The sequence below is a fragment of the Erpetoichthys calabaricus genome, chromosome 5 (assembly GCF_900747795.2).
Source record: "Erpetoichthys calabaricus chromosome 5, fErpCal1.3, whole genome shotgun sequence".
Classification (NCBI taxonomy): domain Eukaryota; kingdom Metazoa; phylum Chordata; class Cladistia; order Polypteriformes; family Polypteridae; genus Erpetoichthys; species Erpetoichthys calabaricus.
Window position 1 is genome coordinate 176721578 of NC_041398.2, and position 10397 is coordinate 176731974.

A 10397-nucleotide genomic window follows, 5' to 3' on the forward strand; every position below is an offset into this window, starting at 1 on the left:
CATTTATCACAAAAAAAGAATACTGAAAATACTGTTTTCATTGGTATTTTAAACTTTTACTCATACAAACAATATAATAGTAAGTAGACATGCTGTAAATTTAGTAGTATAACTTTCATTTTAACAAGAATTTACATATCTTGACAAAACAATATCCTGTCATAACAAAACTTCAGGTACTGTACTATTTAATGATACATTATTAATGTAAATCCTTTTAACAAATTCAGCATTTTTAACTTGTATGTACTTATGATGAATCACTAGTAGAACTGTAATTATTTTCCAGAAAATCACATAGGGTGAGATAGTGCTGAATCCCATGATTCCCATCATCAGACAATGGATTGACTAAGTTTTGTAAATGATTTTCCACCTGATTATCAAATGCAAGTTCCAAATCATACACATTATCAGAAAAATTTGTATAATCAGACATGGGACCAAAAAGGTCAATACCATAATTTAAATTGTTGGATTCAAGCACTTCTTGACAAACTGAATTTTCAGAATGTTGCAATATGCCAGTAGTCCATAACTGAAGTGGAGATAAGTTGTGTTCAGTACTAAGACTGTGATGATTCCACTGGTTAACAAATTCTACTAAAGCTCTGTTTATTCTTGGCAGGAAAACATAATGCAGTATACGGATATTGTCTAAGTTTGTGCTATCTAAAATACCAAGGTTCTCCATAAAAAGAAATATATCTTTAAAATACGAAGACAAAACTCTGTTCAGTTAAGACCACAATCTTTCAATTCTTTGATTATGAACACTTTGACCAACTATGCAGCTTCCTCTGTTGACACCTCTTTCAGCAATCATAAAGTGAGCTACATCAATATTTTCGCTTCCAGCATCTGTACGTACACGACTTGGTAATCCAAATCTGTTTACACCATCCTGAAAAAGCTGAAGGACAGTGGAAGACTTATTGTTGTTGGCACATTGCAGGTAGATTATGCATCTACTGTAGCCATCAACACAGCCATGAAAGATGAATTTCCAAGGGCTTAATTTGTGATTGCCATCCAAGTGCCTATAATAAATAACATATATGTTTTAAATACATGAATTAGACTTAAAAAAAAAACAAAAAAACTTTCTTACCAAAGTTGATTGGGTATACGAATATTATATATTCTTCTTCTAATACAACGTCGTCTTCTTAGAGCTCTTGCTACAGGATCAATCAGTCCAAGCCGTTCTCTTATTCTCCAACGCTGAATTCTAACTCCGCGACTTCTTAAACTTCCACATATATATGTCTCTCCAGAATACGGTGTGGATGACAAAATATCTATTATTAACTGATCCAACATTGCATTAGACATTACACTGTATTCACCATAGTGGGCAAGATCCAGTCGTTGTCTGTGGTTGAATAGTGTTCGAATGCTCACACACATCATTCTTGAAATTGATGTCCAAGAAAATCCTAAATCTCGTAAATACATGACATGAGTTGGATTAATGTTGTATCTGGAGAAGGAACATTAACAGTTATAACCTATTGGAGCACCATTAAACAATACACGTTTGCACGTTTCTAAGCAATGTGAGTCTTTTAAAACAAAACGATTTCCACATTACAGACTACAAATACAGTAACAGTCCGCATGAGTGTGATTGTAGGTGTGGGTCCTGTGATGTACTAGTTTTCCATCCAGAGCTGTAATGTAACTGTACCCAGTGATGGTGAGCCTGGTGCCTCTGCCACCCTGATATGTATTATGTGGCTTTGAGAATATTAACTTATGTTAATAGCCAACCCTTAGCCCCATGTATTTTAGGTTCCTTCAGCTGTTCAGTTGAAAACACCAAAATTAAAAATCGACTCGATCAGATAGGTATGGCAGAGTGGTTAAGGGTATATTCTTCGCTACTGACTTCCGGGACTGACATTGTATGTTCATGAGAAAGTTTCCTTACCTGCCTGTGCTACAATTTGATAAAGAAAAAAATACATTAATAAAAAAATTGTAACCTGATGTATAGCGCGTGTTGCAAGCAGCCTTAAAAAAAGACGCCAGCCAAATAATAAGTAATAATAATGAAAATTCATATATCGTGTCCATCGCATGACACTCGCATGAGTGCAGTTTATTACCATCAATTGATTTGACATGAACATATTTAAGATGTTAACAAAAATGAGAGAATCTAGACAAAACCAATGCACAATAAACCTCACAATATGTAAACAATGGTATACATGATGGCATATAATAAAAATAATAATAATAATAAATTACCTTGGTCGACCTCCTTGGATATTATGTTGCAAACTAGGTGAGATTATAACCGTTACGCATTCTGGATGTGCACCCCCTCCAAGAGACAGTATTTGTTCCGAAAGTGAGCCGTAAATACAATTTAGAAATTCAAAAATCACATCTAAAGAGGATAACAGAGTTTCGTGATGTGTATTTTCGGAAACATGTGTATTAACGGCCAAGATAAATGCAAGAATGATGCGAAGATGTTCCTCGGCACATCTAGATATGCGCTCTAAACGATTTAGATCGAGGGAACATTGGGAAAGTTCACAAATAAAATGGTCTAGTTCTATCAAATACTCTCTAATTTCTGTGCTTGTCATTTTACTCGTACTAGTGAAAGAAATCTTTCATTTTGAGTAATGATTGCGGTAAAGTTACACACAGAAGCCACTCAGAGTCAATTGGGCTTGTGAGATTCGTCCAAAAATGAGCCCATACAAAAAGAATGAATAAATATAGTGTTCAAAATGCCGGGCACATGCATCATTTTCAAAACATTATCCGAACAGTGTTTTTTTATATATTTTTCTGAATACATTTTTGTTGACTTATTTCAGTTTTTTAGTTTACTAAAAATGTGCCTGAGTCGTTTCAATCAATATATTTTGACTTTGACTTTATATATTTCGACAGTGACTTTATATAATCAGGAATGACTTTATATATTCCGAAAATGACTTTATATATTCCGAAAATCTGAGTTTATATATTCAGAAAATCAATGTATTTGCCTGTTTGGCACCCGATATATATATATATATATATATATATATATATATATATATATATATATATATATATATATATATATTCACGGCATTCGTAGCCTGAATCACAATCTGATTGTATGGGTGGTTACCTACCAGGTAACGCTTATGGTTGGCCAGCAAGTCAGCTAACATCAGCCACGGTGCCTTCAGTTGTGAGAAGCAGATCATAGAATGGTTGAAAATAGTTTACTGTCAAATAATGCAAAGAGTATGCGACACGTGTTTCGCCCTAATTCTTGGCTCATCAGGCATACACACTCACTGCACTCGCTTATGGGAATCGAACCTCGGACGTCAGCGCTAGAGGCGAAGCCCCTAACATTGCGCCACGGCGTGTGGTTCGTTTATTTGACAGTATGTAGATCGGGGTACAGTAATCCCTCGCTACTTCACGGTTCACTTATCGCGGATTCATGACTTCGCGGTTTTTTAAACATAGTACATGTAGTAGTATTTCCTAGTATAAGAACAACAAAACAAGTTCGGTGACTACGTGCGTTGTAGCACGGGCTGTGATTGTCACATGGGAGGGAGACGACAAATCACAGCTTTCCGCTTTCTAATTGGGCCTGTGATTGGTGCTTTGACTGATGCCTAGATCCCACAGTATCTCCCCTTGTCATTCGCTTCAAGCTTTCTCGCTGAGCGGTTTACTTTACAGTGTGCTGTGTGTGATTTTTTTGTGGATTACTGTATATTGAACTTCTCTTCAATTTTCACCCCCTGCAATGGCTCCCAAACGTGCTCCTTCTTCCAAGGCTGGTGCTGAGCCTAAGCGACAACGAACAATGATGATGATCGCTGAGAAGGTGAAACTTCTGGATATGTTGAAGGAAGGGAGAATGTACGCGGCTATGGCCTGCCAATATGGCATGAACGAATCCACCGTTTGCTACATCAAGAAGGAAGAGGCGAACATTAGGAAGACGGCTACCATCACCTTTCAAAAGTCGGCGAAGAGAGTGGTTACGGCTCGTAATAAAACAATCGTCCGTATGGAATCTGCTTTGGCCGTATGGATACCTGACTGCCGAAAGAAGAACATAACATTGGATTTGAACATTATCCAAACAAAGGCTAAGAGCCTGTATGAGACCTTTGCCGCTAAGGAACCAAAAGACGTCAGTGGCGACCGCGGAGAAGATGAAGAAGAGGTAGAAGATCCGCAACCAGGGACCTCCAGTGATTCATCATGTAAGAAACGGCAATTTTCTGCTAGCAAAGGGTGGTTTGCAAAGTTTCAGAAATGCTACAGCTTAAAAAGCGTTTCCCTGCAAGGCGAGGCTGCTTCGGCTGACACGATTGCTGCTGAAACTTATGTGAATGAAACGTTCAAGAAGATTACCTCCGAAGGTGGATATCGGCCCGAACAAGTTTTTAATATGGATGAGACGGGCTTGTTTTGGAAAAGAATGCCATCGCAAACTTTCCTGTTCAAAGAGGAAGCAAAAGCCTTTGGCTTTAAAGCATACAAGGATCGTGTGACCCTTGTGATGTGTGGCAATGCTGCTGGATTTTTGTTAAAGCCAGGGTTTATTTACAAGTCGAAAAACCCAAGGATTTTAAAAAACAAAAACAAGAATCTGCTTCCCATACATTGGATGCACAATGCAAAAGCCTGGATGACGAAGATGCTGACCTCCGACTGGTTCCACCAGTGTTTTATCCCGCAAGTGAAGGCGTATCTAGCAGAGAAGGGCATGCCATTCAAAGTCCTTCTCATTGTGGATAACGCTGGTGGTTACACTACTGATCTGTCTTATTCGGGGGTACAGATTGAGTTCCTGCCGTCCAATACGATGTCACTAATTCAGCCTATGGATCAGGGGGTTATCAGGGCATTCAAGACCCTATACACGAGGAATGCCTTAGCGAACCTGGTTTCTTCCGTGGATGCCGCCCAAGAAGATGACGATTTCAACTTGAAGGCATACTGGCGGCAGTACACAATTGCTACGTGCCTCCAAAATATCCAGAAGGCATTACAAGAGATGAAGCCTGCCACCGTTAGCGCCAGCTGGAAGAAGTTGTGGCCCGAGGTTGTTTACGAAGACAAAGGATTTACACTTGCCAAAATCCAACACTCGGCAGTACAGAAAGCTGTGCAGTTGGCTGCGATCATTGGAGGTGAGGGCTTTGTAGACATGACTGCGGATGATGTCAACGAGCTACTAGACTGCCACTCCCAGCCGCTAACCAAAGAAGACCTCGAAGAGTTGATAAAGTCGGCGAGTGAAGAAGAAGAAGAAGAGCAGCAAGAAACAGAAGAAGTTGTCTCCCCAACTGGCTTGACTTTGGAACGGCTCGCCGAGATCTGCAGACTGGCTAAGGATCTGCAAGAGCGGTCACAGGAATGGGACGACGATATGGTTCGATCAGTCCAATTTTGCAACAAGATCGATGACGTCATGACCGGCTACAAGCTGCTCTTCAACCAGAAAAAGAAGCAGCGGCAGGAACTGCCGATCACAATGCTTTTTCAGCCTCGCAAAAAAGAGCCAGTTCCTACAACTACGGATACACCTTCGGAAACCGTGGAGGGGGTGCCCCAGGAAATGGCACCGCCGTCTGAAGAGACGTAAAATACAGTCATCGGCTGCACAGTAAAAGTCATCATCATCCTTCATCGTCATAATTTTTACTGCGCAGCATATTCATCACCACCATCACGCGGTAAGTGTAAACTTATCTACCGATTTCATATTGCTATTATATTATTGCTATTGCTATCATATTATCTACCGATTTCATATTGCTATTATATTATTGCTATTGCTATCATATTATCTACCGATTTCATATTGCTCTTATATTATTGGTATTGCTATCATATTATCTACCAATTTCATATTGCTTAGCAGTTGTCCCTGTTATTAATAGAGTAAAGGGTGGGTTGTAAACAATACAGGGAGGGTTTAAAAACGTCCAAATACACGTTAAATAATTAAATAAATATGGTGTCCCTACTTCGCGGAAATTCAGTTATCGCGGTCGGCCTTGGAACCTATCTCCCGCGATAAGTGAGGGATTACTGTAATTACATTCACGGCATTCGTAGTCTGAATCACAATCTGATTGTATGGGTGGTTACCTACCAGGTAACGCTTATGGTTTGCCAGCAAGTCAGCTAACATCAGCCACGGTGCCTTCAGTTGTGAGAAGCAGATCATAGAATGGTTGAAAATAGTTTACTGTTAAATAATGCAAAGAGTATGCGACACGTGTTTCGCCCTAATTCTTGGCTCATCAGGCATACACACTCACTGCACTCCCTTACGGGAATCGAACCTTGGACGTCAACGCTAGAGGGGCTTCACAGCGGTGAAGTATTGCTTTTAAATTTTAATTAAGAAGAAAAGAAAACCTTTTTAAATTGAGGGAAAATATACCAAGAACAATTTGTTAAGGATCTGTTTATTTGTGAAGCTGCCTTTACACAGCCTGTCCGCTGTTTTATAAACGAACGTCATATAAGGCTGTCCTTTCTCCTTGCTTAGCGGTTCTGTATTGTTTTATTGTTCGTTTATTACGATTGTTATAGTTCTCTTTGTATACCACGTTGTCAGTTCAGCACTCCGGTTGTAATATGACCAAGTCGTGCAAGCTTACTGTTGAGAATGCAACGTATGGTTGTACAGGAGAAAAGCAATCTTGCCAAACTTAATTTAAACTTACGGTTTACACCGTGCTTTGTTTCCGCAGGAGCTGCACTTATGAATATGCTTGTATGCGTCACTCGCTCGCTTCTTATTGTTTCGCTGCCTTCTCAATTGTGTAATGAATGTTTTCTTCAGCGCTCTTTGGGGCTCTTCCTTGTTTTCTACGTACTGCGTTCACAGTCAGTTCACGTGGTTACGTGGGAGGTGTGATGACGCGATATGCAACCCCGCCTCCCATGGCCAGCGAGCTGTAGTCCATTACAGCATATGGACAAAAAAGAGGTTCCAGTTATGACCGTTACGCTTTGAATTTCGAAATGAAACCTGCCTAACTTTTGTAAGTAAGCTGTAAGGAATGAGCCTGCCAAATTTCAGCCTTCCACCTACATTGGAAGTTGGAGAATTAGTGATGAGTGAGTGAGTGAGTGAGTGAGTGAGTGAGTGCTTTGCCTTTTATTAGTATAGATAAAACTTTTTTTAAAAAAATGACTAATTTAAATAACAGGAAAAATCATGTGAAAACTAAAGTGGTATGCAATGGGTCATCGTAGCTTGACCTTCAGCTAACTAAATCACCTAAATACAAACATTGGTGTTACGAATAGCTAATTTTTTTTAATAGGTTGTTCCTGTGAAAGAAAGTTTACTCATTCAAAAATTAAAAACATGACTTTCCTGATATTTTAATTTATAATTTAAAAACAGAATAAGAATCTGAAAAGAATGATACCAAACATATACATGTAGGCTTTAAAATAAGCCTGATTAAAGCATGACAAAAAATGTGACATAAAAACGTCACATAAAACCGTTGCACAAAATCGTTGCACTTTTACACTTAGGATTTTATATATATATATATATATATTTTTTCCTCTTCTATTATTAATAATAATAATAATAATAATAATAATAATGATGATGATGATGAAATAAATAGTAATGTTTACAAGACAATTCTATCTTCTTTATGGAAAAGAAATGCAAGATATCTACACATATAGATGGAAAAAAAGTGCTAGCAGTGTGGATGCTACCGTGCCACTGTTGCATGCAGGTCAAAGCACAACTTCAGAAAATGCTGTGTGGCACAGCCTTTCAGTGTTCCAAAGATTGGAACTCTGTGAAAGCAGTGATATATATTATATACTACCAAAATACCCGCGCTTCGCAGTGGAGAAGTAGTGTGTTAAAGAGGTTATGTAAACATATATATACATATACATATATACATATATATACATATCTACATATACACATATCTACATATACATATATATACATATATATATACATATACACATCCACATATATATACATATATATATATATATATATATACACATATCAACATATACAGTATACACATACATATACACACATACATACACACACACATATACATATATACATATACACATACATACATACACATACATATATATATACACACATACATACATACATACACATATATATATATATATACACATACAGATACATATATATACATATACATATTTACATATCTACATATATATATACACATATATATATTGTAGAAGAAGAATGTTCTCCTCAGCACCATGTATTTTGTGTGTTTAGTAAATTAGAATTTTTATAATAACTATTTTGTAACTTGCCAGTGAGAGACGCTTTGGCTTATGAACTAACAAAAATATGTTATTCCAGGGTTCAGGAGAAATAGTGTCCACATGAATAAAATCTAAGCTGTTTCTTGTTTTCCCTTTCTCAGAGTGAATGTTTCAATGACAAGGTCACAAGGCTGCAGAAAGTACATGTAGTTTATGCAAAGGCGTCTCTCCTGTGCTTAGCTTTGAGAACACAGATAATGCTTAGCTCAACAGACATATTGTTTAACTTTACTGTTTTGATAAGGATGTTCTTTCTGTCTTATTAATCATGAGATGCTGAAGTATAAAAAACCCCTCCTGGCTTTTGATCAGGGTTCAATTGAGCTTTGCGGCAACAAGTTATGCTCTTTTGAATCTCTACTTACTGTGACTCCGAATGAAATAAATAAAGAGAATTGAGAAAATATTATCTGCCTGCTTTTCAGTGTGCCTTTTTCGTCCACAGTTTTTGGTGCCCGAACGTGGGACAGGAGACGGGCAGACGACTCCCTGAGCGGGTTCGTCCAAGTGGACCGATTTCCGCGGATCGAGGACCAGCTCCGGTAAAAGTTAGGACTGGCCTACCTTGGGCGTTTTCCTGCGTGGGGAGTCGCTGACCTCCTCCTGACGGAAACGAAAAGCAACTGGATGGGATTTTTCCAGGCAGGCAGAAGGAGTCGCGGTGAGTAGATTCGGGGGATTCCTGTTGGTTTGACTGGTGTGCTGGGAGAAATAGACGTATACGGGGAAAAGGAAAAAGAAAAAAGCATGCGGAAAGAATAGAGAATCATACTGTATCGACATAGAAGGGTTTTAGGGATTCATAGAGAGTGACGGCACAGTGTGAATGTTAGTAAGTCACCCCTTAGGATTTCGAGTAGAAAGGACCGAGTGGCACGTTCCTAATATAAAGAGGAATAGGAGTGAAAGGGGCAGTTAGAATACGTGTGAAATTTGGAAGAGGGGAGGTCGTGTTTTCCACTTGTCGACTGGTTGATTTCCGGGGACAACAAGTGGGACGAGAAATAATCGGGGATTGAGTTGCTCTCTGTTGAAGGCCTGCCAATTACTATGGGAAATAAATAGCAAGCCAGTCAAACAGGTCCCCCAGGGTCCTCAAAACCTAATGTTAGAAGGATTATTTTCAGAGAATCACCAGGCTCCTAGTACACCGTCGGGATTGAAAGGCGGGTCCCCTAAACAGTTAATAGAGAACAGACTGGGTTGGATTTTAAAAGGCATGTAAGAAGTGGAATAAGCAGAGGCGTAACAACCTGCTGGCTGCTGAAGTCAAAACACAAAAAAGACAAGGAAGAATTATTGCTAGCGTTGCAGAAAGTGAAGATAGAGACAGCGCCCAAGCCTGAAAGTAAGGAGCTTCCACCTCCTGCACCTTCTCCTCCAACTGCACCCCTGTTAACAGAGGAACCGTCTGGAGCAGGTTTTTACGATGAACAATATCTTTATGACCCGTCCTCACATATTGACCCTGAGGAAGATAATTCAGATCATTCACAAGGTGCTACTGGGTTGCAATGGCAGAAATTAAAAGAGTCATCTGTCTCCCAGCGCACGAGCAGTCGGTGGACTGCAATTTGTGGAGCTGTTACAGCAGCTGGATAACATGTATAAAACAAATGCTGCAGAGTGGACACAGGTGCTCAATCGACAGCTGAGCACTACATGGGCAACTGTAAATCACGGTGATCATAACGGTGTCCCTTGGTGTTGGAATGAAGGTCCTTTCCTCGCCCAGTGAGAGCCTTTGAAAGGAGCCCTGGCAGAAAAAAAATATAAAAAGGGCACAAACTGGTCACTAATTTCAGCTGGCTCACCGATTGCAAGATCTGATGGCTAATCACTCTGGGCTAGACAATACAAACGATAGAACTCGTGCTGCAGTGCCTCCTTTCATCTCGAGACTGAGAAGTGCCATTCAAAGCAAAGTCTGCACGTCCTGCAAAAAGGCTGGAAGACCGCAACGTTCGAGGAAGACAAGCGTCATGCAGAGCATGCTGACAGACAGACTAAATTAAAAGAGTCAGAGACAC